Source organism: Hippocampus zosterae, chromosome 12 (genome assembly GCF_025434085.1).
Source record: "Hippocampus zosterae strain Florida chromosome 12, ASM2543408v3, whole genome shotgun sequence".
Classification (NCBI taxonomy): Eukaryota; Metazoa; Chordata; class Actinopteri; order Syngnathiformes; family Syngnathidae; genus Hippocampus; species Hippocampus zosterae.
Window position 1 is genome coordinate 18,426,525 of NC_067462.1, and position 23,930 is coordinate 18,450,454.

General features: G+C 36.3%; 2 pseudogenes; one reads left to right on the forward strand and one right to left on the reverse strand.

Annotated features, from left to right (window-relative positions):
- Positions 1 to 23,930, reverse strand: part of LOC127612110 (ribosomal RNA processing protein 1 homolog A-like) — a 162,840-nt pseudogene that overhangs the window by 131,172 nt on the left and 7,738 nt on the right.
- LOC127612044 (ribosomal RNA processing protein 1 homolog A-like) overlaps positions 1 to 23,930 on the forward strand; it is a 189,444-nt pseudogene that overhangs the window by 28,062 nt on the left and 137,452 nt on the right.

The window sequence follows — 23,930 nt, forward strand, 5'->3', positions numbered from 1 at the left end:
TAGTTGCTTTCTCGAATTTCAAAAAACTTCTGAATGTTTTAGCAGAGCAGGTTATTGTGTGCTTTGTACATTAATTGGGCGATTTTAAAGTCAACCAGGTCATAAAATTTCATCGTATTTAATTTAATAAATAGTGGATTTGTGGGTTCCGTATAATTTGATCTATTAATAATTCGAATTGCTTTTTTTTGTAGTTTGAGAATAGGGAGTGTGTTTGTTTTGCAGGCATTTCCCCATATTTCCACACAGTAGGTCATGTATGGTAATAATAATGAAGTGTATAATGTGTACAAGGATCTCTTATTTAGCACTTCCTTGGTTTTGTAGAGGATCCCTACGGTCTTGGCTATTTTTCTTTTTACGTTATCGATATGTGGTTTCCAACATAGTTTTGAGTCTATTACTAATCCGAGAAACTTGGTTTCATACGCTCTTTCTATTTCAATTGAGTTTATCATAATTTTAGCTTGGTGTTTGATTGGTCTTGTGCCAAAAACAATTGACTTCGATTTTTTTCAGGTTGAGTGACAATTTATTTCTGTCGAACCAGTTTTTTAATTTGTTTAATTCGTTTTCTACGGTTGTCAGGAGCTGTTTCAGATTTATTCCAGAACAGTAGAAAGTTGTATCATCAGCCAATAGGACACATTTAAATAGTTTTGAGACCTTGCAGATATCATTTATATATAAGATGAATAGTTTTGGACCAAGCACTGACCCCTGAGGTACTCCGTGAGTGATTTTCAGTTGATTCGTTTTTTATTGTTGAGTTGCACGTACTGATATCTGTTTTCTAAATAACTTATCCATTTATAAGCTACACCTCTAATGCCATATCTTTCTAGTTTTTTTCAATAATATACTGTGATCTATTGTGTCAAAAGCTTTTTTTAGAACTAGGAAAACCCCAACAGCTTCCACAAACTCCATAACTGCCATTGAGGTGGTCCGTTTTTCCCTGAAGCCATATTGATTCTCACTTAACAGCGCATGCTTTTGTATAAAACTATCAAGTCTGCGAGAAAATAGTTTTTCTAATATTTTTGAGATGTGTACAAGGATCTCTTATTTAGCACTTCCTTGGTTTTGTAGAGGATCCCTACGGTCTTGGCTATTTTTCTTTTTACGTTATCGATATGTGGTTTCCAACATAGTTTTGAGTCTATTACTAATCCGAGAAACTTGGTTTCATACGCTCTTTCTATTTCAATTGAGTTTATCATAATTTTAGCTTGGTGTTTGATTGGTCTTGTGCCAAAAACAATCGACTTCGATTTTTTTCAGGTTGAGTGACAATTTATTTCTGTCGAACCAGTTTTTTAATTTGTTTAATTCGTTTTCTACGGTTGTCAGGAGCTGTTTCAGATTTATTCCAGAACAGTAGAAAGTTGTATCATCAGCCAATAGGACACATTTAAATAGTTTTGAGACCTTGCAGATATCATTTATATATAAGATGAATAGTTTTGGACCAAGCACTGACCCCTGAGGTACTCCGTGAGTGATTTTCAGTTGATTCGTTTTTTATTGTTGAGTTGCACGTACTGATATCTGTTTTCTAAATAACTTATCCATTTATAAGCTACACCTCTAATGCCATATCTTTCTAGTTTTTTTCAATAATATACTGTGATCTATTGTGTCAAAAGCTTTTTTTAGAACTAGGAAAACCCCAACAGCTTCCACAAACTCCATAACTGCCATTGAGGTGGTCCGTTTTTCCCTGAAGCCATATTGATTCTCACTTAACAGCGCATGCTTTTGTATGAAACTATCAAGTCTGCGAGAAAATAGTTTTTCTAATATTTTTGAAATGTGTACAAGGATCTCTTATTTAGCACTTCCTTGGTTTTGTAGAGGATCCCTACGGTCTTGGCTATTTTTCTTTTTACGTTATCGATATGTGGTTTCCAACATAGTTTTGAGTCTATTACTAATCCGAGAAACTTGGTTTCATACGCTCTTTCTATTTCAATTGAGTTTATCATAATTTTAGCTTGGTGTTTGATTGGTCTTGTGCCAAAAACAATTGACTTCGATTTTTTTCAGGTTGAGTGACAATTTATTTCTGTCGAACCAGTTTTTTAATTTGTTTAATTCGTTTTCTACGGTTGTCAGGAGCTGTTTCAGATTTATTCCAGAACAGTAGAAAGTTGTATCATCAGCCAATAGGACACATTTAAATAGTTTTGAGACCTTGCAGATATCATTTATATATAAGATGAATAGTTTTGGACCAAGCACTGACCCCTGAGGTACTCCGTGAGTGATTTTCAGTTGATTCGTTTTTTATTGTTGAGTTGCACGTACTGATATCTGTTTTCTAAATAACTTATCCATTTATAAGCTACACCTCTAATGCCATATCTTTCTAGTTTTTTTCAATAATATACTGTGATCTATTGTGTCAAAAGCTTTTTTTAGAACTAGGAAAACCCCAACAGCTTCCACAAACTCCATAACTGCCATTGAGGTGGTCCGTTTTTCCCTGAAGCCATATTGATTCTCACTTAACAGCGCATGCTTTTGTATGAAACTATCAAGTCTGCGAGAAAATAGTTTTTCTAATATTTTTGAAATGTGTACAAGGATCTCTTATTTAGCACTTCCTTGGTTTTGTAGAGGATCCCTACGGTCTTGGCTATTTTTCTTTTTACGTTATCGATATGTGGTTTCCAACATAGTTTTGAGTCTATTACTAATCCGAGAAACTTGGTTTCATACGCTCTTTCTATTTCAATTGAGTTTATCATAATTTTAGCTTGGTGTTTGATTGGTCTTGTGCCAAAAACAATTGACTTCGATTTTTTTCAGGTTGAGTGACAATTTATTTCTGTCGAACCAGTTTTTTAATTTGTTTAATTCGTTTTCTACGGTTGTCAGGAGCTGTTTCAGATTTATTCCAGAACAGTAGAAAGTTGTATCATCAGCCAATAGGACACATTTAAATAGTTTTGAGACCTTGCAGATATCATTTATATATAAGATGAATAGTTTTGGACCAAGCACTGACCCCTGAGGTACTCCGTGAGTGATTTTCAGTTGATTCGTTTTTTATTGTTGAGTTGCACGTACTGATATCTGTTTTCTAAATAACTTATCCATTTATAAGCTACACCTCTAATGCCATATCTTTCTAGTTTTTTTCAATAATATACTGTGATCTATTGTGTCAAAAGCTTTTTTTAGAACTAGGAAAACCCCAACAGCTTCCACAAACTCCATAACTGCCATTGAGGTGGTCCGTTTTTCCCTGAAGCCATATTGATTCTCACTTAACAGCGCATGCTTTTGTATAAAACTATCAAGTCTGCGAGAAAATAGTTTTTCTAATATTTTTGAAATGTGTACAAGGATCTCTTATTTAGCACTTCCTTGGTTTTGTAGAGGATCCCTACGGTCTTGGCTATTTTTCTTTTTACGTTATCGATATGTGGTTTCCAACATAGTTTTGAGTCTATTACTAATCCGAGAAACTTGGTTTCATACGCTCTTTCTATTTCAATTGAGTTTATCATAATTTTAGCTTGGTGTTTGATTGGTCTTGTGCCAAAAACAATTGACTTCGATTTTTTTCAGGTTGAGTGACAATTTATTTCTGTCGAACCAGTTTTTTAATTTGTTTAATTCGTTTTCTACGGTTGTCAGGAGCTGTTTCAGATTTATTCCAGAACAGTAGAAAGTTGTATCATCAGCCAATAGGACACATTTAAATAGTTTTGAGACCTTGCAGATATCATTTATATATAAGATGAATAGTTTTGGACCAAGCACTGACCCCTGAGGTACTCCGTGAGTGATTTTCAGTTGATTCGTTTTTTATTGTTGAGTTGCACGTACTGATATCTGTTTTCTAAATAACTTATCCATTTATAAGCTACACCTCTAATGCCATATCTTTCTAGTTTTTTTCAATAATATACTGTGATCTATTGTGTCAAAAGCTTTTTTTAGAACTAGGAAAACCCCAACAGCTTCCACAAACTCCATAACTGCCATTGAGGTGGTCCGTTTTTCCCTGAAGCCATATTGATTCTCACTTAACAGCGCATGCTTTTGTATAAAACTATCAAGTCTGCGAGAAAATAGTTTTTCTAATATTTTTGAAAATTGTGGTAGTAGTGATATTGGTCTATAATTTGTAAACAGATGTTTTTCTCCACTTTTATAGATTGGAATAACTTTAGCAATTTTCATTTTTGATGGAAAGATACCAGCTTTGAATGACAGGTTGCATATGTGTGTGAAAGGTCGCAACACATATTCTATAATCTGCTTGATTATTGTCATATCAATATTAAAGCAATCAGTTGACTTTTTATTTTTAAAAGTTTTTATAATATTTGATACTTCTTGTTTTACTGCAGTAAGGAACATCGTGGAGGAGTTTTTTTCTACGTATCTATCCACTTCAAATAGGTCTGTTGGATCAGGAATTTGTTTTGCTAGGTTACTGCCGATGTTGACAAAATACTCATTAAATTCAGTTGCTATTTCTGCAGTTTTTTCCAAAATAGTATTTTTGCCTTTGATAAAATACTCTGGATAATCCATTTTTTTAGGACTATTTCTGATTACTTGGTTAAGTATTTTCCATATTTCTTGTGTGTTACCTTTATTCTGCTCTAATAGTGCATGATAATGATCTCTTTTACTGGTTCTTATAATATTTACTAATTTATTTTTATAGGTCTTATATTTTTTTTCTGCTTCTTCAGTTCTGAATTTTAAAAACAATTTATATAAATTGTTTTTCTTTTTACATGCGTTTTCTATGCCTTTCGTTATCCATGGCTTACTTGGGTCTTTATACTTTTTGGAAACTTTAGTTAATGGAAAATGTTTATCATATAAGAAGATTATGGTAGACTGAAATACTTCAAACGCTGTATTTGGGTCTTCGTTTGAGTAGACCTCGGTCCAGTTTTGTTTTTCTAGATCTTGCTTAAAGGCATCGATGGAACGTTGGGTTCTTAGTCTTATTTCTGTTATACAAGTTGTTGATTTAGCTTTTCTATCGAAATAATTATGAAAAACTGCAAAAACAGGCAGGTGGTCACTTATGTCATTAATGAGAAGTCCACTTTCCATTTTATGATCAATCTTATTTATAAATATGTTATCTATTAATGTGGCCGTGTCAACTGTTATTCTGCTAGGTTTCAGGATTACTGGGAAAAAGCTGTTGCTGTACATAATATTTATGAAGTCAGTTGTTTTTTTGTGTCTATTTGGGTTTAATAAGTCAATGTTAAAGTCACCACATATTATTCGTGTTTTCTTATCGTTGCAGTAACTGAGCATATCTGTTAGTTTTTTATTGAATGTGTCAATACATGTTCCTGGTGTCCTATAGATGCAACTTATGATGATATGTCATTCAAAGCTGGTATCTTTCCATCAAAAATGAAAATTGCTAAAGTTATTCCAATCTATAAAAGTGGAGAAAAACATCTGTTTACAAATTATAGACCAATATCACTACTACCACAATTTTCAAAAATATTAGAAAAACTATTTTCTCGCAGACTTGATAGTTTTATACAAAAGCATGCGCTGTTAAGTGAGAATCAATATGGCTTCAGGGAAAAACGGACCACCTCAATGGCAGTTATGGAGTTTGTGGAAGCAATAGCCACTAATATAGACAACAAAGAATTTACTGTTGGGGTTTTCCTAGATCTAAAAAAAGCTTTTGACACAATAGATCACAGTATATTATTGAAAAAACTAGAAAGATATGGCATTAGAGGTGTAGCTTATAAATGGATAAAAAGTTATTTAGAAAACAGATATCAGTACGTGCAACTCAACAATAAAAAAACGAATCAACTGAAAATCACTCACGGAGTACCTCAGGGGTCCGTGCTTGGTCCAAAACTATTCATCTTATATGTAAATGATATCTGCAAGGTCTCAAAACTATTTAAATGTGTCCTATTTGCTGATGATACAACTTTCTACTGTTCTGGAATAAATCTGAAACAGCTCCTGGCAACCGTAGAAAACGAATTAAACAAATTAAAAAACTGGTTCGACAGAAATAAATTGTCACTTAACCTGAAAAAATCGAAGTCAATTGTTTTTGGCACAAGACCAATCAAACACCAAGCTAAAATTATGGTAAACTCAATTGAAATAGAAAGAGCGTATGAAACCAAGTTTCTCGGATTAGTAATAGACTCAAAACTATGTTGGAAACCACATATCGATAACGTAAAAAGAAAAATAGCCAAGACCGTAGGGATCCTCTACAAAACCAAGGAAGTGCTAAATAAGAGATCCTTGTACACATTATACACTTCATTATTATTACCATACATGACCTACTGTGTGGAAATATGGGGAAATGCCTGCAAAACAAACACACTCCCTATTCTCAAACTACAAAAAAAAGCAATTCGAATTATTAATAGATCAAAATATACGGAACCCACAAATCCACTATTTATTAAATTAAATACGATGAAATTTTATGACCTAGTTGACTTTAAAATCGCCCAATTAATGTACAAAGCACACAATAACCTGCTCTGCCAAAACATTCAGAAGTTTTTTGAAATTCGAGAAAGCAACTATGAATTAAGAGGTACCAACTTATTCAAAAAACTCAAAACAAGAACAAACATCAAGCAAAGAAGTGTATCTAGCAAAGGTGTTAATCTGTGGAATAATCTCGAAATGGACCTAAAAATGAGTAAATCGCTTGCTGAGTTCAAAAACAAATTCAAAAAAATAGTACAAACAACCTACACCAATCAGAGTTAAAATGATAAATTCTAAACATTAAATATAATGATAAATCAGAACTAAGTTGATAAATAGAGAAATGTATTGCAATATCCATTATGAATACAAGAGAAAATTGACACGAGTGCCAGGGTGAGGATGTATATAATCCTGATACAAACCAAAAGTTGTGAAAATATCACGGTTAAGGGTAAAGTATGAGCCTTAATGGAGACTTCTTATTACTTTTTCTTTTCTGATTGATATAAAAATGATTTAGTAGATATAAACACATAACGGGGTAGGACTAGATAAGTTTTTTTACTTCATCCTACTCCCTTGAACATAATAACTGTGTTGAATGAAGACTGATTTCTTTCTTTTACTTTTTTATCTACCTTATTTTCTGTCAAATTATTACTGTATATGTTTTATGTTCAATAAACAAACAAACCAAAAAACCAACCAAATGGCGCTGATATTCCTCCCAGTCAAAAACAGTGCTGGTATACCCATGCTGCCGAGAAGGCGCAACCACCAAGCACAGAGTCTTGATGAATGTCGTGGCCAAAAAATGCTGAAAAAAGTCCACATCAGGTCCACACGACATAACAACAAACACAAAGTTACAAAACAAACACAAAAATAACAACAAAAAAGCAAAGCTCATGAGAGCACTTGCAGACGGCTGCCAACTCGGGCGCCATCTTGCCTTCAAATCGAATCGAGTATTATATCAGCTGTTTTTGGACAAAGCAAGGACAAGGAAGGCAGCTTTCATTAGATCGTACATTTCATACAGAAAGTAACTCACCACGCTCCATTTTAAAACAAATAAGCTATTCACACACAGACCTCATAACTAGAAGAAAGGGGACATTTGAGTAAACATTGATCAGGAGGGACTACTACAGTGTTAGGTTGTCAGAATCAAATGCGTGTAGATTTATTTTTACCTATTAACCCTCGAAGTCCACCGCTTGCGATAAATGTAAAATTATGTCTTTGAATCAAAGGCTAAGGCATTCGGAAAAACACGTGAGAGCTGAAACGTATGGGGGGGGTTCTAAAATGGCCTAAATTTCATGACGTCACCGGCTGATAGTTCTCAGGCATTACAGCAATAATAAAAAAGGTTTTGATTCCGTAATCTTCACAATTTACATATTTTGCACCATAGAGACCCATTAAAATTCATATTTTTGAAAGCGTCGTAAACCTAATGTGTAAACATGCATTTCACACGATTTTTACGTCAATCGCTTTGTTTTCGCTTGGACAGACGTATGCATACCACATTGTTGGGTTGAGGTCATTCCAATTGTGCAACTTTTAGGTGGCGCCAGAGGATCGCAAATGAGTTTGCCTCTTTGCAGGAGGCTTCAAACCAATGCATTTTACATGAACACGTCCGGTCGGGATTGTTAGTAGGGCTTGGTTGGGACCTCCAGACACAATTTTTTTTTCCTTTTGCAAAAAATAAAGAATAAAAAAATCCCAAAGAACTAATAAAAACTATATATGTATGGATAGCACAGATGCCTCTGAACATTTTGAGTGTTTGAAAAAAAAAAAAAGAATGTTTGTATAACACAAAATACATCATTACAAAAATTGTAAAATGCGTAACTTAGGGTTTTTTTTCATTTGAAGGACCCATTAAACTGCCTTTGAAAAGTAGTCTGAAGTTTGTTGCTAGTCGAAACAGGGCACACGCTGCGAGCCCCGAAATTCCCCATCCCACTAAGCAGCGCACAATTACAAGTGTTTTCGAAGGCAGCAACAGTATGTGATGGCAATAAACCTGGGATCAGGTCGGCCTCCAATCGATAAAAACAAGTCAAGCCAACCTCCACAACGATTGTTCATCCTCTATGACGGTAACGCCGCCAAGTGCTGCAAAAGCCAATTTAAAAATAAAAGCCTAACTAGTGTCCTGCTATTGATTGGTAGCCGTCAATTTTGAAGTTTCACAGCCGGCATTCACAGCCGGTTGATGGCATGTTACTGTAATAATACAAGAGTTGCGGCTTAGAATTGAAGCAGATTTACATCAATTCAATAAATTTAAAATAATTGCCATATCAGAAACTTGGCTTGATGAAGATAAAACAACTGAAATGGAAATAGAAGGTTATGAAATGTTTGCAACTAATAGAGAAAACAAAAAAGGAGGGGGGGGGGTTGCAATATATGTAGACAAAGCACTTAAATGCAGTAAAATCGAGAGATTGACAAACACAATAGAAAACCTAATGGAATGTCTAACCATTGAAATACACAATAAAAAGGCATCAAATATCATCATAAGTTGCATCTATAGGACACCAGGAACATGTATTGACACATTCAATAAAAAACTAACATATATGCTCAGTTACTACAACGATAAGAAAACACGAATAATATGTGGTGACTTTAACATTGACTTATTAAACAAAAATAGACACAAAAAAACAACTGACTTCATAAATACTATGTACAGCAACAGCTTTTTCCCAGTAATCCTGAAACCTAGCAGAATAACAGTTGACATGGCCATATTAATAGATAACATATTTATAAATAAGATTGATCATAAAATGGAAAGTGGACTTCTCATTAATGACATAAGTGACCACTTGCCTGTTTTTGCAGTTTTTCATAATTATTTCGATAGAAAAGCTAAATCAACAAATTGTATAACAGAAATAAGACTAAGAACCCAAAGTTCCATCGATGCCTTTAAGCAAGACCTAGAAAAACAAAACTGGACCGAGGTCTACTCAAACGAAGACCCAAATACAGCGTTTGAAGTATTTCAGTCTACCATAATCTCCTTATATGATAAACATTTTCCATTAACTAAAGTTTCCAAAAAGTATAAAGACCCAAGTAAGCCATGGATAACGAAAGGCATAGAAAATGCATGTAAAAAGAAAAACAATTTATATAAATTGTTTTTAAAATTCAGAACTGAAGCAGCAGAAAAAAAATATAAGACCTATAAAAATAAACTAGTAAATATTATAAGAACCAGTAAAAGAGATTATTATCATGCACTATTAGAGCAGAATAAAGGTAACACACAAGAAATATGGAAAATACTTAACCAAGTAATCAGAAATAGTCCTAAAAAAATGGATTATCCAGAGTATTTTATCAAAGGCAAAAATACTATTTTGGAAAAAACTGCAGAAATAGCAACTGAATTTAATGAGTATTTTGTCAACATCGGCAGTAACCTAGCAAAACAAATTCCTGACCCAACAGACCTGTTTGAAGTGGATAGATACGTAGAAAAAAACTCCTCCACGATGTTCCTTACTGCAGTAAAACAAGAAGAAGTATCAAATATTATAAAAACTTTTAAAAATAAAAAGTCAACTGATTGCTTTAATATTGATATGACAATAATCAAGCAGATTATAGAATATGTAGTGCGACCTTTCACACACATATGCAACCTGTCATTCAAAGCTGGTATCTTTCCATCAAAAATGAAAATTGCTAAAGTTATTCCAATCTATAAAAGTGGAGAAAAACATCTGTTTACAAATTATAGACCAATATCACTACTACCACAATTTTCAAAAATATTAGAAAAACTATTTTCTCGCAGACTTGATAGTTTTATACAAAAGCATGCGCTGTTAAGTGAGAATCAATATGGCTTCAGGGAAAAACGGACCACCTCAATGGCAGTTATGGAGTTTGTGGAAGCTGTTGGGGTTTTCCTAGTTCTAAAAAAAGCTTTTGACACAATAGATCACAGTATATTATTGAAAAAAACTAGAAAGATATGGCATTAGAGGTGTAGCTTATAAATGGATAAGTTATTTAGAAAACAGATATCAGTACGTGCAACTCAACAATAAAAAACGAATCAACTGAAAATCACTCACGGAGTACCTCAGGGGTCAGTGCTTGGTCCAAAACTATTCATCTTATATATAAATGATATCTGCAAGGTCTCAAAACTATTTAAATGTGTCCTATTGGCTGATGATACAACTTTCTACTGTTCTGGAATAAATCTGAAACAGCTCCTGACAACCGTAGAAAACGAATTAAACAAATTAAAAAACTGGTTCGACAGAAATAAATTGTCACTCAACCTGAAAAAAATCGAAGTCAATTGTTTTTGGCACAAGACCAATCAAACACCAAGCTAAAATTATGATAAACTCAATTGAAATAGAAAGAGCGTATGAAACCAAGTTTCTCGGATTAGTAATAGACTCAAAACTATGTTGGAAACCACATATCGATAACGTAAAAAGAAAAATAGCCAAGACCGTAGGGATCCTCTACAAAACCAAGGAAGTGCTAAATAAGAGATCCTTGTACACATTTCAAAAATATTAGAAAAACTATTTTCTCGCAGACTTGATAGTTTTATACAAAAGCATGCGCTGTTAAGTGAGAATCAATATGGCTTCAGGGAAAAACGGACCACCTCAATGGCAGTTATGGAGTTTGTGGAAGCTGTTGGGGTTTTCCTAGTTCTAAAAAAAGCTTTTGACACAATAGATCACAGTATATTATTGAAAAAAACTAGAAAGATATGGCATTAGAGGTGTAGCTTATAAATGGATAAGTTATTTAGAAAACAGATATCAGTACGTGCAACTCAACAATAAAAAACGAATCAACTGAAAATCACTCACGGAGTACCTCAGGGGTCAGTGCTTGGTCCAAAACTATTCATCTTATATATAAATGATATCTGCAAGGTCTCAAAACTATTTAAATGTGTCCTATTGGCTGATGATACAACTTTCTACTGTTCTGGAATAAATCTGAAACAGCTCCTGACAACCGTAGAAAACGAATTAAACAAATTAAAAAACTGGTTCGACAGAAATAAATTGTCACTCAACCTGAAAAAAATCGAAGTCAATTGTTTTTGGCACAAGACCAATCAAACACCAAGCTAAAATTATGATAAACTCAATTGAAATAGAAAGAGCGTATGAAACCAAGTTTCTCGGATTAGTAATAGACTCAAAACTATGTTGGAAACCACATATCGATAACGTAAAAAGAAAAATAGCCAAGACCGTAGGGATCCTCTACAAAACCAAGGAAGTGCTAAATAAGAGATCCTTGTACACATTATACACTTCATTATTATTACCATACATGACCTACTGTGTGGAAATATGGGGAAATGCCTGCAAAACAAACACACTCCCTATTCTCAAACTACAAAAAAAAGCAATTCGAATTATTAATAGATCAAATTATACGGAACCCACAAATCCACTATTTATTAAATTAAATACGATGAAATTTTATGACCTGGTTGACTTTAAAATCGCCCAATTAATGTACAAAGCACACAATAACCTGCTCTGCTAAAACATTCAGAAGTTTTTTGAAATTCGAGAAAGCAACTATGAATTAAGAGGTACCAACTTATTCAAAAAACTCAAAACAAGAACAAACATCAAGCAAAGAAGTGTATCTAGCAAAGGTGTTAATCTGTGGAATAATCTCGAAACGGACCTAAAAATGAGTAAATCGCTTGCTGAGTTCAAAAACAAATTCAAAAAAATAGTACAAACAACCTACACCAATCAGAGTTAAAATGATAAATTCTAAACATTAAATATAATGATAAATCAGAACTAAGTTGATAAATAGAGAAAGGTATTGCAATACCCATTATGAATACAAGAGAAAATTGACACAAGAGTGCCAGGGTGAGGATGTATATAATCCCGATACAAACCAAAAGTTGTGAAAATATCACGGTTAAGGGTAAAGTATGAGCCTTAATGGAGACTTCTTCTTACTTTTTCTTTTCTGATTGATATAAAAATGATTTAGTAGATATAAACACATAACGGGGTAGGACAAGATAAGTTTTTTTACTTCATCCTACTCCCTTGAACATAACTGTGTTGAATGAAGACTGATTTCTTTCTTTTACTTTTTTATCTACCTTATTTTCTGTCAAATTATTACTGTATATGTTTTATGTTCAATAAACAACCCAAACCCAAACCAAACATGGGACACTTTGATTAGCTCCTCTTTCATTTATAACTGCATCAAACAACAAACTGCATGCAGGAAAAGTGGTCAAGATTGCACGACTGTGTCTTATCGAGTCAACTACAATTTTATTGTCAAATGTGCTGTATGTGCAACATACCTTTACATTCCCTCTCACAACATGCAACAAGACAAGACACATTAGACACAGACAATCTTATGTGTTGTATTGTAGTTAGAACTGCATGACTGTCCGTGTTTTATGTTGTGTTGTGTTTATTATTTTACTTCATGTTAACTGTTTTGTAAAGCGCTTTGTTACAGCTGCCGCTGTTGTGAAAGCGCTATATAAATCAGCATGTATTGTATTGTATTGTATTTTGTTATTATGACTTCAAGATGGCGCCGCAAAAGTGGCTGCCTTTATAGCAGCTCCTATATTTTGTTCTACTTTCTTCCTTTATAACTTTGCTGCTGTAAATTGGGATTTTCTCCATTGTGAGACAATTATAGGTTTTCTTATTCTTATTCAAATAGTGCATACCAACTAAACTCTTACCTGAGGCAGAAAAAAAATGCAAGCATTTAAAAAAAATAAAATCAAGGCTCTTGAATTGGACTTTTGTCACCACTGGTAAAATTTCCAATCAGAATGTTCATGCACAGTATCGGTAACAGATTTGACACTGGTCGAAACGGCAGATAGTGATATCTGAATTTCAAACCTTAAGTATAGATGTCTGCAACGTTACCATATTTTCATGACTACAAGGCACATTCAAAACTCTTACATGTCCTCCAAAATGGAAGGAACGCCTAATAATGTGGGGCACTTTGTGTATGAACCAAGTTCCAAATTCTGTGAATGATGTGGAGTAGCTGCACTGCATTTGACTGATTGATGTGCGGACAGGCTGCTTATATAAAGGAAAAGCAGGCGTAACTTAGGACAGCATGCAGACATTAAGCGCCTTCCTCAACATTAAACTTAATTCACACAGAGAGGAGAGGAAGACATTAATGTCTACAAGATCTCAAATATCGGCCAGATTTTTTTTTATATTTTCAGACACTGTGGCAGACATGTGCCCATGAATTTTGGTAGAGAATAGAGAGAACATCAAGCCGCGTTAAGCATTATGCCCTATAGTGAACGCCTATGGGCAAGAAAAAGCTCAATTAAAATGTATTATTATTATTATTAATGCTCATAAAATCCTAAACAAAGAGACTATTACTTATTTTCAGAGGTTGAAGTGGATTTAAGTGTTAATTTGGGTGGCGATAAGTTGTCAAACATTAAGACACGTTAAGCTTATTCTCAACAGTGAGCCTCCTGATAGCTTAATGTCCATAAAATCTATGATAGTGTAGCGATTTTTGATATCCACAGAGGTTTACGTGGGCATAGGTAGAAATGTGCATGTGAATTTTGATAACTGCTCGTAGTTTCCTGACATTAACATTACATTTGGCTTTTTTTTTTTTAACAATAAGCGTTTTAGTTAGCACGACGTTGCTGATGTATACAATGTTAATTGTGGATAGTGTAACTTAACCTTTTAAATCTGAACCCACTTACCGTACTGTAAAACATTGTTTAGTTTCGAAGGATGGAATTTAATTAAAAACTGAGCTTGGACACAAAAAGTGTCCATATAGTGATATGTAACGTTCAAAACACAAGGCAATGCTATTAATTCGTATTTGTGAATGTTCCGAGCACCGTTATAAATGCACATAAGACCACTAAACGCGAGTTACTTACCCGTCAGTTTCTGTGATCTGACATTTATATACTTCTTTAGCTTTTTTAATGCTTTTGTTCGAATGGGCTTTTCGTTTGAGGCTAACTTTTGTGCCAGTTGAATCTCTGGATCGTGAACGGCCGCCATTTTCACACTAATTCACGTGGAGCGGTGCTGCTCAGGCGCACTTTCCTTCATTTCGTCGCAGACAGATGACATCACACATTGCCATCACAGGCACGGATGTATGTTCCTGTATCTTGTTTTCGGTTATTTTGAAAAGTCAAAAAGTCAAAGTCAAAAGCCAGCTTTATTGTAAAACATGCTCTATTTACAACATCCAGCATAGATGAAATTTATTTCCCCTCAACCACAGTGCAAATATCCGGTGCATTAAAAAGCACAAAGCTAAAAACAAGGGCAGTGAAAATTGAATACAAAGGACATATATAAATATGAACAAATATAAATAATACATTGCAATCAACAGTCAACAGACAAACAAGTGTACAGAAGAGATTTAGGGCCAATAAAGAAAAAAATCCAAGGTTGGCAAGATTCCCACTTTTGTCTCAGAATTCTAACTTTATTCTCAGAATTCTAACTTATGTCAGAATTCTGACACATTACTCACATTAAAGTCAGGAATTTTGAGAATTAAGACAGAGTTCTAACTTTAATGTTAGAATTCTGACAATAACGGGGGCTTAAAGTTTACAAGCAGGCACCTTTCCTAAGCATTGATAGAATTTGAATGACCCTATCCTCCAAGATCATCTCATCTGGATAGGGTCGGAAAGGAAATTACTCAGGCAAAACGAGAATCCAAAGAGGCCTCGGGAGATGAGTGACCTATGCGAAAGGAGATTTAAAGGTTTTATCCATGCACCCTTTCCTAAGCATTCGTATGCTGCACTCGATGAAAGTGGGAAATCGGAAATATTCCACATGGATTGTCCCAGTCCACCCTCAATGCATTGGGGGGGAATTTAAACAACAAAGACGGCTGATTCTGATAAACTGTTGTTCTGGTTTGTTACAACACATTTGAACCCCAGCTAACCTTCTTCATAATTAATTTTATTCATATAAATAAAGGTATATACTATCTCCAATGCATTTAATGAATTTCACCAAATAATTTAATTAATGCAAGGAGATAGCAGCATGTATGTATTCCAACACTCAGTGCAAATCATGGTGTGCTACATGAAGCCATGTCAAATTAACTAAATGTAATAATATAAATATTCATTCATAATAAATTGGCATTCACGGTTGTGTCTCCATGGAGGTCGTCATTGTTGAGTGACATCACACATCGCAAATTTGATCTGACGTAAACACACACACACACACACGCATACACACAAACAAAACATAAATGTACTCTTTATTTCAATAGCGCACAAGTATGAGCATAAACCTATTTGACTTATTTTAACATGAACATACATTTCTTGTATATTAATTATTCCACTTTGTGTGCTACGTGAAGTCATGTCAAAAAAGTCATGTATACTCGTTTGCTTCCCAACACTTCATTTGTTCTTCTTGGATCAGGTCTCTGAGTTTTTGTGCTGTACTCAGCCATTCCATGTTTCTTCTGCCTTTAGCATCTTCAATGAGTGCTGTAATACTGCTGAGACTGTCTCTCAGAGACCTCGGTTCAGGTGTTTTTTCTTCAGCATCTTCCCACTCTTCCTCTTCCTCTTTAATGACAAAACCAGTCTCTCCATATTCCTGGTTATGGGTTGCAATATTACTGTCCATTTGCAGCAGGTCTTCTAGTGTGCTCTCTGGTGCTACTTTTTTTAGGCTCTGCAGATCATCATTGTAGAACTGGAAAGCTTCTTCCTCTTGTGTTGCTTGGCTTGCTTCACCAGAAAAGTTGCATTTTGAAGTGAGAAAGAGGTCCTTTACGATTCTTAGCTGTTTCCTTTGCATTCTATCCACGCTTCATCTTCTTTCTGCTGGCAAACATTTCATCATCCTCATCTGTAGAGACTTCCTCTGGATAGCCATCTTGAGGAAATAGACCTAACCGAAAAAAAAGGCAGAGGATGAGTCACATAACACAAATAAACAAGAAAGACATTGTGTCGTATCAGGCAATTTAAAAATAACAATACCTTCACTGAGATCCTGCAGCCTGCCATGAAAGAGAGAGAAAGTATGTTGAAAGACAAGAGGTCTGATAATGCATATCATAAACTACATTCGACTGGCGTAAAAATCACTCTTTTCCCAATCTGCTGAACAACTCTCTGATCCACTGAAATTTTAAGACACTGGCCAAAAATAGGATCCACTGGAGAGTTCCCAGGCGAAAACCACTGTTGACCAAAAAGAACACAAAGGCTCATCTCACATTTGCCAAAAGACATCAAGATGATCCTCAAAACCTTTGGAAAAAACATTCTGTCGACCGATGAATCAAAAATTGAATTTGTGCGGCCTGTTACATTTGGGGTAGAAATGATAGCATTTGATTAATAAAACATGGTGTTGCCAATGTGATGGTCTGGGGCTGCTTTTCTATCTGAGGACAAGGTCAATTTGCTGTGATTGATGGGACAATGAATTCTGCTGTCTACTAGAAAATCCTGAAGGATGATGTCCGACCATCAGTTTAGTTTGCACCCTCAAACTCAAGCACTCTTGGATCATGCAGAAAGACAACTAACCGTAACACAACAGCAAGTCCATCTCTGAACGGCTCAAAAAACAAAAGAAAATAAAGTAAGATTTTGCAGTGGTCAAGTCAAAGTCCGGATTTGAATCCAATAGAGATGCTGTGGCGTGACCTCAAAAGGGAAACTCTCCAATGTGGCATAGTTGAATTAAATCTGCCAAAGTGGGCCAAAATTCCTCCATAGCGTCAAAGACTGACCACAAATTATCGCAAATGCTTGATTTCAGTTATTGCTGCCAAGGGCGTCACAACCCATTACTAGCTTCAAGGGGCAATTACTTCTTCCACATAAGGACAGGAAGGTTTGGCTTTTCTTTTTGCCATATTTAAATCACACGGACCACAACAACAGATACAGTATGATACTTTCAAAACTGTCTGAGGGGCTACAAAACTTACACTTTGATGATTTTGTAGAGCCTCTCTCTATTGTGGCTGGGTGTGCTACTTCGAATTGACACCTCTAAGAGCTTGTCAGCAAGAGCTGCATAGTCAAACTGTAAAATAGATGTTTCATTAGAAGGGGGAAAGCAGAACATGGTATTTATCAAGAGCTCTGACTAAAGTGGTGCAGTGTAGCATATGTCTTTCCAATGAAAACCCAAGTATCCCAAAATATGTGTTCATTCTTGGAAAAACAACAACATGCATTTAGGATAAAAATACAATACTAACCTGTAGAACTGGTGCTGTATTATCATCATCATCATCATCATCAAATTGTAACTCTGTGTCGGAGTCTCCTGATTCATGAGCACCCTGTTTCAAGTATGATTTACTGCCTGAAAACAAAATAACCAGCAAATAATGTCTTCCTGGCATAAAAATTCAATTCAATTCAGTCATTTATCTACAAAATTATGTAACATTCATGGAGTTCTTTTTAAAACACTGTAGCATTCATGATTTGCAATCAATAACTTACACAAAAACAGGTTGTTGTGTGCTATATAAATAGTGATTCTGAACGGAAACTCAAAGTTTGGGGAATATTTTTTTTTTGGTCAGATTGCACTTAATGTTGCGTACTATATAGCAGTGGTCCCAAACACTTGCCCGTGGGCCTTTTGGTACTGAGCTGAACGATCGCTTGTGTGGCGCTTTCTCCAAAGCTATGGAAAGAAATCAAGCCTGCTGTTGGCCATGTGCAAGGTACATTCTCAAAAACGGGCATGACGACAATCCAGTTGAATCAGCTGAACAAGTATTACTGAAGTGATGATGTGGAAAGCATGTTAATGCCAGCGGATTTGCACATCCTGCCCACCTAAAGATGAGCGGTTTAGTCGCTATGACCTAGCAATGCGGCCACCAAAATATCAAACACCGTATGTAGGATGGATTCGTTCATCCATCCATCCGTCCATTTTGCAAAGTGCTAACTTCAAAATCATTACGTTGACACTTTGAAAGGAAAATCAACTCAAAAATGTTCTTTAAAACAATATGCATTATGCAGCCTCATTAGTCTAAACATGGTATTACGATTAATATTGTGTTTGTGGAAAAATTAAACAACAAACTCTTCCCATTTTTGTGAAAATGTACCGTTAATCTGCTTCACGGGGTCCTCTTCATCATCAGAGGACTGGCCTGAATCAGAGGACTCTGCTTCTTTCAGCTCCCTCATCAGATCCTCAATGGCATAGGGAGCCTGGTCAATAATTGTGTTGAAGATGCTGTTGCAGATCGCTCGGAAAAGTGTCCGACTGGTGAGACGGTCAATTAAAGAGAATGGTCGATCAGTGGATGGCAAATATTACAAAGCAAGCAGGAAGCTTCAGATCAAGACAGAATTTCGCTGCCATTCATCAGTGACGCTCCTAAAACTAGTATGATCAATAAAGGATGTGTTGCCTGTAATATTACACGACCAGGACGCCAGCCAAATCCTCTTGAACACTGACATCCAAATTGGAGATATTTTGCTTTGGTGACGTTATTCAATGTTAAGGTCAAAAGTTGTATGATTGTCTGGCAAATTAGATGAATACACTTTCAAGCCATTGAAATGAAAACATATTCAAAGGCCCGATAATTCTACCACATTTGAAGTAAACATATTCCGCTGGGTTATGGGGTATTCAAGACTGACAAAACGTTTTCATATACGTAAAATTATTGTTACCCCTCTGTTAATGAAAGAATAACCCTCAGTGATCACAGAAATAACTTCAATCTGACCAAAGTACAGTCAAACCCCGGCTTTCGGATTTCGACCAGAAAATTTGAGATTTTTACACCTCAGGTTAGAACTGAAAACCGGTTTTCGACCAAACTGAGCACACCCGAATACGCCACTTGACTCCTTTCGGGTTTCTTACACGAGCAAGTGACGCTTACACGTTTGACGTTCACAAAAATACCGTATTTTCACGACTATTCGACGCATCGTACTAATGGCCGCAGTCTCATTAATGGGTGACATTTCTGTATTTTACACATACACAGGACGCATCGTACTAATGGCCGCAGTTTTACAGTGGTAAAACATACGCCAGCTTAAACATACGGCATGCATGCGCGCACTCCAACACGTTAGCTTGAAGCATACGGTGGCATGCCAAGACATACAGATAAGATAAAAACACGTTTTTAAAAAGGCAACGAAAGCAGAACTGAGTTCGGGTGTATTTTATTTAGCCATCGTACAATGTTCTCACGTTTTTCGATCAATCATCACCCAGAAATCCATCTAAGTCCTCATCCTCTGTATCAGAAGCAGAGGACTGCACATCTCAGTTGTCATTGAATGCATCACATGCTAGTGTGAGTTGCTAGGCATTGCCGAGCGGAAAGAAGGAGTAGCAACAGCAAAGTCAACATTTCCCTCGTGTGAAGCTTTCCCACATTTGAAAGTAAAGAACAGAGCGAAACATGGTGGCAGCGCGTGTGTGTAGAAAGAATTGAACAATTGTGCAAGTACCGTAATCCATCAAAAACGCCGCGTTCCCTCTCGTTGTTGCGTATTGTGGCGTAACTCGCCAAGTGCTGCCTCTCACTCTTTGTAAAGTTGTGTTTGCCACCGATCATCCATTGTTCCCAAGCCGTTTGCAACTATACTTTGAACGCCCGGTTGATGCCAATGTCCAGCGGTTGGAGTTCTTTAGTCAAGCCTCCGGGAATAACGGCACGCTCATTTGCTTGACTTGTTTTTTCACCGCTGCTGTGAGATGGGCACGCATGCCAAAAGCATAACCGGTGGCTTTAAGTTTGAACTGAGCTTCGTAGGCGTGTCTTTTTGTCGAATTTATTTTCAGGGGTTCTTAGAAACCAAAACCGGAGTTGTTTTGCAACAATGCACATTGCCACACTCTATACAAGTGTTGGTACTGGCTTGAGGCGTCCACTTACACGCCCACCCTTCACCATTGGCGGACTAGCTTGTCTGTCCTCTCTCTCCCTCTCTCCCTCTCCATATATGTATATATACACGCCCACCCTTCCCTGATTGGCCGACTTCTTTCACAGTCACTTCCGCCTTTTCTCTATATAAACAGCGTGTCGGCAGTCAGTCAGATTTTGGAACTCAGCGCATATAAAGGACGCTCCGCACCATAAGGCGTCCTGTCCATTTTGGAGAAAATTTAAGACTTTTAATGGCGCCTTATAGTCGTGAAAATACGGTATTATGAAACAGTCTTGGTTATTCTATAATTTACTGGTTGTAGCGTGGTAACTTTATGAATAAAACATTTGTCATAAGGTGTCATATGCTGTCGGTAGAACTAACGATGACACGTGGTAGATTCTTTCGTCAAATTGATAGTAGATTACACATGCATCGTCTTGGGAAGAGGATGTCAAGCCACAGCAATACTTACCTGTATTAATGATTACCAGGAAATTAATCTTTGCGGTGTGAGACTGGAAAAAAATACTCTGATTTTGTGGTGTGCTGTATTCATGATGCCATATGAGTACAACATAATTTGATCCATTTATTTCGTTGAATAATCCTGGAGTACACAGCTGCTGATATAATGTTCATTGTTAATGCATAGTTTTCAAACATTTACCCTTGAAGCATTATACTTTGGAGTATCAGAATTCTTGATTATGAATATCAGTCAAAATAGAAAAATGGCTTCCTATGATGAACGTTTACGGAACCCAAAATTAGTTACCATGGTTTCCCATTGGGTAATCCAACGGAATCGAAAAACGTGAATTTCCTAAATCCTCAGGCCTGCTACGGTACATCTTTTTTTCCCACCCGCAACGATCAGTTTGACAATCGCCACCATTGTTGTTTTGATCTCGCATGAAGTAATGTCGCATGTCGTTCTTGCAATATGCGGAAAGTAGATGATTGCCAAGTTTTGTATCGTTAAAACAAGTGTTGCGAACAAGTGTTGCAAATGTTTATTGCGGAGGTATCACGGAGGAAGCAGCTAAAGTTGGATAGTTTTTTGCGATAAGTTGACTTTGAGAAAGCCTTGCATCATTGGAAGCGGAGTAAAGAGAGGAGAATTTATGAACGCAAAGACTAAACTATGGAATGAAATAAGAACCTATTTCTCAGCAAATCTCGTATGCCTGAATTATTAAAATTTTTGCAGCATTTGTTGATAAGAAATAAACCTATTAGCAATGTATATTGTTGCTGTTTGTGTTATTATCATATGCAATTGAATAAGTAGACCATTTAAGAATTCGAAATTTGGGACTCTCGAAATGCCTAATGGGACTCACTTTTCTCATCAGCCAGTCCCTGGGACTGGCTGGGGTTAAACTGTAATATTATCACTCCGCGCGCACACACACGCACTCACACACAAACACACACTCACACAAAATGTACTTTTTAGTACATATTTTTTAAGTCAACACCATTAAAAATGGTGTGGAAGATTTAAAAAAATATACTTCCCTGCAGATATGAAATCAAACAAAAGGACGCTAAGAGGAACTTACTCCTTGGTCTTGGCTGCCGTTTTGCAGAATGGCTCGATGAATCTCAGGTTCTGGTCAGCAGTGAGCTACGGAGAAAAAATGTGAAAAGGACCATCACATTTCTTTATTTCAATAAGTTATTAATATTTCCTCAAAATCTTTTGCAGAATCCTCTATAATGGATGTGTCACTCAAACTATAATATTGGCATTTAGAGTGGATAGACATCAAAATTTCATATCTAAATTCTCTTCAGTTTATTTTTGTCAAGTGAAAGGCATTCAACAGGATCAATAAAATAAATACGGACAAGTACCCAAATCTCCATCTACGCTCCATACTCCAAATGACCCGTTTGGATCATAACTTTACCTCTGATGCACCCACAGCTCCTAATTCCGTCAAGTAAAGGTCCAAGATATGAAACTGCAGACCAGCAGGTGCACCGTTGCCACTGTTCAGGAGCTCTGTTGCAAAGAGCTCCAGAAATCTTGAGACCACACTAAAAAAAAAAAAAAAATAGAAAAGACATTATGTAAAATATTTAACCTATGTTATGACGTACTGTACCATTTGCGCATGACAGTTTTTATGGATTACCTGCTATCCCAATTGTTTCTCTTCAGCATCTCAAAGCTTTGTCTGAACATGAAGCGGATCAGCTGTAATACGAAAAGAAGGGCCACCATAAGGGGGAGAAAAGTGATATATTCATGGACGCGCGCGCACGCACACACACCTGGAAAAACTTGTCCATTCGTAGTCTGTCAATGCCAGTCCACTCTCTTTTGAAGGTCTTAAGGGAGCTCTCCAGGTATAATAGTTCTGTGGAAAACAATTTTCACCACCGGCTTTTGACATTTTAATTTGTATTTGGAATTACACCAGCATAGGATCAACTTACGTCCATCAATGTCATGAAAGGTGTGAATCAGTGTGCAAACAGAGTTGGAAAGCTCCTCCTGTGAACAACATTGTGCCTCAAATTAAGCAAATAGAAAGTGAAACAATCCAAGAAAGGCTCAATATATTTAACAATTAAATGGCAGTGGGTGCCATTAATTCAGCCCAGCACGCAGGGTCGTGGTGGCCAGAGGGAATATTGTGGGATTCCTGAATGGCCGGTCCATTTCAGGACCAGTTTAACAATCCCTGCCCCCAAATGGCATAAAAATTACGTTTTTGCGCATGACAGCCGCTGTCTACAGTCACCGAGTGGTTGCACCGCGACTCCAGCGGTCCATCAAAATACATCTCCTAGACGCCTCCTTAGTGAGGTGTTCCGGGCATGTCCCAAAGGTAGGAATTCCTTGGGGCGAACCAGGACAGCCTGGGAACGCCTTGGGAAGAGCTCAAAGAAGTGATTGGCGACAAATCACAGCTCAGCCTGAAAATGTTCCACAAGCCGTGACGAAAGAAATAAAGAAATACCTGTAAAAGTGGTTTGTCCTGCATCCACAAGCAGTAGAACAGACCTTTCCACAGCTTGAGCATTTCTTCACTCGTAAAGCCATCTGGACAAAGAATAATAAAACCAAAGGAGCGCCTTGGTGAATAAGATAAGAAAACCTTTATTAGACTCGCAATGGAGAAATTCCCGATTCACAGCTGCAAAGTTATGAAAGGAAGAAGTAGAACAACAAAATATAGGAGCTGCTCTAAAGGCAGCCACTCACGCGGCACCATTTTGAAGTCAAAATAACAAAAATAACACAACACATGGGACACAGACAGTCGTGCAATCTTCACCACTTTTCTGCATACACTTTGTTGCCTCAAGCAGTTATAGATGAAAGAGGAGAGGATCAAAGTGTCCTTTCACCAGTCGATCAGAGACGTCATGCTGAAAATGTGCACACGTCTGCTACAAGCTAAGTTTT